The sequence below is a fragment of the Heteronotia binoei genome, chromosome 6 (genome assembly GCF_032191835.1).
Source record: "Heteronotia binoei isolate CCM8104 ecotype False Entrance Well chromosome 6, APGP_CSIRO_Hbin_v1, whole genome shotgun sequence".
NCBI lineage: Eukaryota > Metazoa > Chordata > Lepidosauria > Squamata > Gekkonidae > Heteronotia > Heteronotia binoei.
In genome coordinates this window covers 137,050,241-137,058,980 of record NC_083228.1, presented here as the reverse complement: position 1 = coordinate 137,058,980, position 8,740 = coordinate 137,050,241, and positions in this window count along the sequence as shown.

The following is an 8,740-nucleotide window of genomic DNA, read 5'->3' as shown; positions in this document are numbered from 1 at the left end:
TTAGCAAGCTGTTTCTTATATAATGGTGAGAGAAAAAGCCATCTATCTTTCCCCCCCCCATAATACATATAAGCATGCCAGCCAAATTTATTTCCATGACCTTCCAACGCTAAGAGTTTTTTGTTTAACAACATTATCCATTCTTTTATCCATACTAAGCAAACTGCTTCATGATATAATTTTAAGTCTTGTAATTGAAATCCGCCACTCTCTTTTGCATCTGTTAAAATTTTCATTTTAATTCTTGGTTTCTTCCCCACCCACACAAACTCTGAAATTTTTCTTTGCCATCTATTAAATTGTTTACTGTCTTTCACAATTGGAATAGTTTGAAACAAATACATTGTTCTTGGTAGAATATTCATTTTGATTGCGGCCATTCTACCCAACAGTGACAAATTAAGTTAATTCCACTTTAACATATCTTCATGCATTTTACGCCATAGCTTCTCATAATTATTTTTGAACAAATCAATATTCTTCATTGTTATCTCCACACCCAAATATTTTACCTTGGAGGTAACTTTACAGCCCGTTAGTCTCTACAATTCTTGTTTATTTTTTGCATATTTTTACATAGAAGTTTTGATTTTTCTTTATTAATACAAAGTCCAGCCAACTCCCCATATTCTTGTATTTTGGCTAACAACAAAGGTGTGACTTGTATGGGGTTTTCATTTATAAACATTATATCATCTGCAAATGCTTTGTATTTGTAAGTAAATCCTTTTACTTTTAATCCTTCTATTTCTTTATCTTCTTGAATTGCATCAGTAATATTTCAAGAATCATTATAAACAACAGTGGAGAAAGTGGTCTTGTACCTTTACTAATTATCATGTCTTCTGTAAGATCAGCATTTATACATACCCTTGCACGTTGTTCAGTATATATTGCTTTTATCATTCTTATAAAGCTTTCTCCCAGCTCCATTATTTCTATTACTGCAAACATAAAATCCCAATTTAAATTATCAAATGCTTTCTCTGCGTCCGCAAAGAATAATGCTACTTCCTTTTCTGGATGTCTTTCATAATATTCTACAATATTTACAACAGTTCTGATATTGTCTCTTATTTGCCTTTTGGGAAGAAACCCCGGTTGATCTTCCTTTATAAAATTTATCAAATATTGTTTAAACCATTCTGCCAAGATTCTTGTATATATTTTATAGTCATTATTTAATAATGAAATTGGTCTATAATTTTTTTACGTTCGTAACATCTCTATCTTCCTTTGGAATCAACGATTTGGTATTTTCCCTTTTGTTCTTATCATATTCATCAATTTCTGAAGTTTTGGGATTAACTCCTCTTTGAGGGTTTTAAAAAATTTAGCTGTATATCCATCTGACCCAGGTGCTTTTCCATTTTTCATTGCATTAATTGCTGCTTCAATTTCTATTTTTTCAATTGGATCGTTCAAAACTTTTCGCATATTTTCTGCTAAGGGTGCTATTTTTATCTTTTGTAAACACTCATCCATCTTTTCTTTCCTTATTTTAACACCTTTAAATAACTTGGCATAATAATTAAAGAATTCTCTTTTTATTCCTTTTTGATCTACCACCTCTCTTCCATCCACCACAATTTTATTAATAATTTTACTTTCTTTCTTTTTCTTCTGTTGCCAGGCCAAATATTTTCCGGGTTTGTTTGCTCCCTTGAAAGATTTCTGCTGCAATCTTTTCAGATTCCATTCCAGTTCTTTATTTAACAAATGTCTCATTTGCATTTGTAATATTGTAATCTCCCTTATAATATGCTTTTTCCCTGGCCTTTTTCTCAGTTCCCCTTCTTTTTTCTTTATTTCATTTTAATGTTCAACATCTTTTTTTCTTTTGCCCTCTTATCTTTTTTATTCAATGTAATCAATAGTCCTCTCATTACTGCTTTATAAGCATCCCAGACCGTCTGAAATTCTATATCCTCTTTATCATTTAATTGGAAGAAAGCTTTAGTTTTATTTTCTAGAGATGTCACTATTTCTTTATTCTGTAGTAAATCTTCATTCAATCTCCATCTCCTCAACTTCTTAGACAATTTTGTAATCCACATTATTGAGTTATGGTCAGCCCCAATTTTAGGTAAAATCTCTATTTTCTTTGTTATAAGGCCTAAGTCTTTAGTGCCCCACAACATGTCTATTCTGGAAAAAGTTTTATGTCTTGCTGGAAAAAGGTATAGTCCCACACTTCAGAATTAAATTTCCTCCATATATCCTCCCAATGTTCTTGTTTGACAAATTCAAAAAAAAGACTTTGGCAATTTTTCTTCCTTATTTATTTATTTTTTTACCCCCAGACCTATCCAGTGTGTTCTTAATTGTTCCATTAAAGTCCCTCATTATCAAAACTTGGTCATAAGTTAGTTCATCAAATTGTTGTATAATGTTTTTTTTTTTTTAAAGCACCCTTTGCACCATTTGGTGCATACAGTCCCAATAACAACTTTTTTTTTTTTTGCATTTAATATTATTTCTACCGCTACAAATCTTCCATCTTTATCTTTAAACACTAATTTTGGCTCCAATTCTTGTTTAATATAGAAAATCACTCCCCTTTTCTTCTGTTTAGCCAATAAATAAAATTCTAGTCCCAGTTGTTTATTCCATAAAAATTTGTAATCCTTTTGTTTGATATGCACTTCTTGTAAACAAACTATATTACAATTTTGCTTTTTAATCCAAAGAAATGTTGCCTTTCTTTTTTGTGGTGAATTTAGTCCATATACATTCAAAGATAATAATTTGTAATCCATCATGGTGCAAATTCTTTATGTTCTTCATAAAACCTATGCAGTTCCTGTGTGCTTGTAATTGTAATCCTTTTTCCTTGCAGCTCAAAGCTCAGACCTTCAGGTATTATCCATCTATACTTCATTTCATTGCCATGTAGTTTTTCTGTCAATTATTTGTATGCTTTTCTGTCATTTATCACTTGTCTTGGCAATTCTTTCATGATTCTTACTCTGCTGCCTCCCACTATCAATGTCTTTTCAAAATTTTTATTCAAGATTTTTCCCACCATTTCTTTTGTCATATATCATATAACCACATCTCTTGGTAGATTATTTTTCTTGGCATATAGTGAGTTCACTCTATACATATAGTCATACATGCTTCTAGTTCCTTCAGGATCTTCCTCCAAAAATTCTGCAATTATTCTTATTATATATCCTTTCAAATCAGTCTCTTCATCCTCAGGTACTCCTCTCAGACGTATCTGGGTTTCCATCAATTTGCAGTCATGAATTGCCACCTTTTCTTGCATTTTTAGCAAGGTGGAATCATGTACTTTCACTCTCTCTTCCACCTCTTGCACTTTTTTTTGATGTTACCACAGTCTCATTCCTGAGATCTTCTATATCTTTCCTTAGCTCTTCAATGTCTTTTCTAATTTCTTTTCTAGAAGCAGCTATCATGTCTCTCACTCCTTTCATCATCCTGGCTTCCATTGCTTCTAATTGCTCTTGCATTTTCTCCATTGAGGCAGTCCTTGCACGGGTTAACTTATGCTCTGACATTTTAAAAAATACCGAAAATGTTGACCTCTCCTAATCATATTTAAACTATCAGGCTTGATAGAGTAAGGCTTGTCCTTTTCAATAAGCCTAATTTCGCCGTCCTCAGAGCCTCCTGAGTTCAGATATTAATTTTTGAAGCTTTTATTTCTTTCAAAATGGCGGTCGTAACTTTCTGCTTCCCTTTAAAAAAAATTTTCCTTCAAAAGGCTTCTAAAATAATTATCAGCAATAATGTCCAATAGTATTTACCTTATAATTGTCACCACTGTCAGCTTCACCAATTTTTAATGTCCCAAACACTTTAAAAACTTTGTTTAAATTTTAAAAGCTGGCACAGCTATTTGTTTGATTACATACAGTCTGACATCGTGGCAACAATCAACAAGGATTCCACGTGGGAAGATAAAGTCAAGGAAATCGAGACCAGATGGAACCCTTATTTAGAGTGGATCTCAGGAGAAGCAAGGAAGGACATTCAGTGGAAGATCAGGACTCTGTGCCCTTGGCTGAGGGGAAAAGACTAAAAGAAGATGGGGAGGGTTGGGGGGGGGGGCGAGGGTTATTTGTAATTTCAACATCCATATGCTGTAATGGCCAATTGTACTAAAGTCAATAAAACATAAAAATATTTATTTTTTTTTAAAAAAAAACTTTGTTTAAATTTTGACCTCCTAGCAATGGCCACTGATGTTTTTCTATGATATTATAGTCCTAGAGTGGGCTAGCTGCTTCAATGATTTCCCTTTTCCATCTGACACTTCCTGCTTTTCTTGCCACCAAATACCATTTTCACTGTTAAAAATATCTCGCGATGTTTGACGTATTTCCTGTGTTGACTGTGAGAGCTGCAAATCTGTGACGATGGGGCTTTTTCACCAAAACCGCAAGTAGACAAAACAATAAATTCCTTTCCACTTTTTAGCACTGTCCTTTAAATTTACAAAATTCAAATTTTGCCCCTTCTTCTTCCAAGCTTTCTGAATCTCTATTTCCCACCTTCTGATTTTATTTTGTTTAACCTTAAATAGTCCCGGAATGAAGATAGTCATCAGTACCTTTTTCTGCAGTTATCCAGATCCAACACCAGTCTTGTATAGCGTTAGATGTTTAGCAGTCTCAAAGAAGGTTAGGATCCTGTCCAGTTTATGTCAAATAAATGACTGTGGAAACTTTTGCAGATGATGAATATGCAACTCGTCTCTGGAGACCCCTCAAAGCCTCAAAGGAGCCCCCCCCCGGGGACTCCCTTATAGCCAAGGTAAATCTCCTCAGAGTTTCCTGTGCATATCTTGGACTGATCTCTGACTGAGAAAAGTAGGCAGTAGGCATTAAATTGCCCTGCACTACCCAGATCAGAACCCCGAGCCTGCTCCCCTTCTGAGAAGCACTTCAGCTTGGCATTTTCCAACCCCGGAAGTGCAAGGTTAAGCGATTTTTAAAAAGCAACGGCAGATTTACAGAATGGAAAACCATGAAATAGTTGATACCTTTCCCAAACAAACTACCTATCAAAAGAGGAAACGTTAAGAGAAAAAAGAGGGGGACCAAAAACTTACAAGACTGTTCCTGATGATGACAAAGTAGGCCCAGGATAGAAAAACTGACCAGACAGGAGAAAGTGCAGCAAAGTGGGTGGAGAAACAGAGAGGCAAACTGTGGAACTGGGGTAACTGGACGGGTTCTAGATCAGCTACCAAGAACTGGGGGCAAAGGGTAATTTTTATACACCTTTTGCCATGGAAACGGTGGGGGATGGTGGAGTGGATGTGAAGATGGCAAATAATGAAAATTCATTCTCTCTGGAGATGAGCTAATTTGAACAGGAAGTCTTTGTCAGCATTGTGGAGGGAAGTGTTCTTTGCAATCCAATACTCTTTTGTGGATACTGAGAGGTTAGATAACGGGTCAATGGCTAGTTACATGACTGAATCAGAGCAGAAACTCTCCTATTCAGCCATTAAGATGAGGATTACGCTGGACTTGGTGTGTTGCTTATTGTTTCAATATTTTGTCAACCATTTAGATCAGGGGTGTCAAACATGCAGCCCGGGGGCCATATCAGGCCCCTGGAGGGCTCCTATCAGGCCCCTGAGCAACTGGCTCTTGTCTGCTTCCTTCTCCCTTCCTTTTGCATCTCAACTTGCTTTGCAAGGCTTGTTCAATCACACAGGAGCTACAGAGCAAAACCTCAAGACTTTCTCCATTGGTTGAGGTTCCTCCCCCTCCGGGTCCCCTGAGGAGGGAGGGAAAGACCCAGAGCTTCCTTTGCCCAGTTTCCTGGATCCCACAGGAGAAATACAAAGAAATCATCTTTAAGACCAACAAGTGCTAATGTTTTAAGCATGTTTTAAGTTTTTTTTTTAAAAAAAAAAATCTTTAGTCGTGTTAAAAAGTTTATATCTCTGCTACCTAACCTTAAATAGACCCATACCCGGCCAGGCCCGACACGGCCTGGCCCAACAAGGTCTCATTTGTGTCAGATCCAGCCCTCATAACAAATGAGTTTGACACCCCTGGTTTAGAACAAATTATCAGGAAGGAAACTCCAGTCATTGAGAGAAACAGCCCTCCAACTGGAAATTGGCTCTTGAGAGTAGGGATGTGCATTCGGTAAAGGGTTTACTGCACACCTGCCATTTTGGTGATATCCAGAAACAGGGAATTCCAGATAGGCTCTTACAGCCTATTTGGAATTTCAGATACCTGATTTCCGGATACCACTGAATTGTATTCTTAAATATTCAGTAAACCCTTGTTCTCTGTTATTTTCAATGGGAGAAAGGAAAAGCAGTCAGGCAATTGCCTTTCCTTACCTTTCCCTGGGTTTTCCTGCCTCTGGCTGGGGGGAGGGGGAGGCCCCCGATCCAATCACAGCCATGCATTTTGCAGATTGCAAAATGCATGCCTCAGGGCTGTTGTGTGCTCCAGAAAACAAAGGGGAAGGGAGAACCTAATCTCTATTGCTGCTGCTGTGTGTTGCCAACTTGCCATAAAGAGACTGTGAGTGATCCCCTTTGGTTGTGCTCTGCTTTGCTCTCCGTGGCCTGGCTTTGGCTGCTCGTATTGCTGGCTGTACTATTGGACTGGAGGATTTCATCTTGAAGATGATCACCAACTTCAAGTACTCGAAGGGCTGTCATATAGAGGATGGTGTGGAATTGTTTTCTGTGGCCCCAGAAGGTAGGACCAGAACCAACGGGTTGAAATTAAATCAAAAGAGTTTCCGACTCAACATTAGGAAGAACTTTCTGACAGTTAAAGCGATTCCTCAGTGTTACAGGCTTCCTCGGGAGGTGGTGGGCTCTCCTTCCTTGGAGGTTTTTCAACAGAGGCTAGATGGCCATCTGACAGCAATGAGGATCCTGTGAATTTAGGGGGAGGGGTTTGTGAGTTTCCTGCATTTTGCAGGGGGTTGGACTAGATGACCCTGGAGGTCCCTTCCAACTCTATGATTCTATGATCTGGTGAGATGACTCCTTTTTTGTGTTTATGGGGGGGATTTCAGATTAGAAGCAGGTTTTCATTTTTAACTTTTTGAAAAGTTTTCCTCCTCGTTGGGTGGTTGGTTTTCTGTTGGGGGCTGGGTTGCTGTGGGGTAGGGGATGGCTCTGGCCTGGTCTGGTTTAAAGTGTTTAATTCAATCTGTGTTATTTTTATAATCTTTTCTGGGATTTTTTTTTTTAAATTGGAATTGCCTGTTAAATTTCTGCCAGGCGTGGGTTGACCTGGTTGTGTGGGGACTGATTTCTTCCTCTGTTTTCCCTTGGCCAGGCTGTGGTGTCTTACTGACCTGTTGAACTGCTGGTGGTGTTTTACTGTTTTTCCTGGGTGTGTTGGGTGTGTGTGTGCCTTTGTAAAGCCTTTTGGGGTGCCCCACAGATAGGTCCAGACTTTTGGAGCCTTGGGGGTTCCTTGGGGCAGAAGCCCCTACAGCTGCCCTGCAGTCTTGGGGGCTCTCCCTCAAACCCCCTGTCCCCTAGCTGCCTTCGATTATATCCTATGTTGTGCCATTGACTTCAATGGCCCATATGGTATAATGGTGGATGGGGTGCCCCCGGAATGGGACCCTCTGGTCCAATCTTTTTAGGGACTTAGGGGATCCTTGGGAGAGAGTCCCCTGCAGCTGCCCTCCCATTTTGGGGGCTTCCCCCAGACCCCTCGTCCCTCAGCTGCCTTTGATTATACCCTATGTTGTGCCATTGACTTCAATGGCCCATAGGGTATAATGGTGGGATGGAGGCACCCTCTTTGGGTGCCCGTGGAATGAGACCCCTGTCCAATCTTTTTGGAACTTCGGGGGTTTTTTGTGGGGGAGAGTCCCCTGAAGCTGCCCTGCAGTTTAGGGGGTTCTCCTCTAACCCCTCTCCCCTCCAGGTGGCTTTCATTATAACTTATGTTGCAATTGACTTCAATGGCCCATAGGGTATAATGGCGCCAAATATCTGGAAATATCTGAATATCTCCTGTATATTCAGATATACTGGATAATGGTATGAAGAAGAAGAAGAATTGCAGATTTATACCCCACCCTTCTCTCTGAATCAGAGACTCAGAGCGGCTTTTGTTGCTCAGAGAGGCTTACAATCTCCCATATCTTCTCCCCCCGCAACAGACACCCTGTGAGGTGAGTGGGGCTGAGAGGGCTCTCACAGCAGCTGCCCTTTCAAGGACAACCTCTGCCAGAGCTATGGCTGACCCAAGGCCATTTCAGCAGCCGCAAGTGGAGGGACATATGAACATATGAAGCTGCCTTATACTGAATCAGACCCTCGGTCTATCAAAGTCAGTATTGTCTACTCAGACTGGCAGCAGCTCTCCAGGGGCTCAAGCTGAGGTTTTTCACACCTATTTGCCTGGACCCTTTTAGTTGGAGATGCCGGGGACTGAACCTGGGACCGTCTGTTTACCAAGCAGATGCTCTACCACTGAGCCACAGTCCCATTTCTGGGAATCAAACCCAGTTCTTCCAGATAAGAGTCCGCTCACTTAACCACTACACCAAACCGGCTCTCTATCTGGAAATATCTGGAATTTCGGATAGTTTGGCCCTGAATATTTCCGGATCTTGATATTACCGAATTTGTGTGCATGTGTGTGTGTACAGCCCTACTTGTATGCCCTTTGATCTGTACCATTCTTCACATGGCTTTTGACAGAGCCACACATCTCTATGGGTCTTTCCTGTAAACACAAAATCCATATACTTTCACAAACCT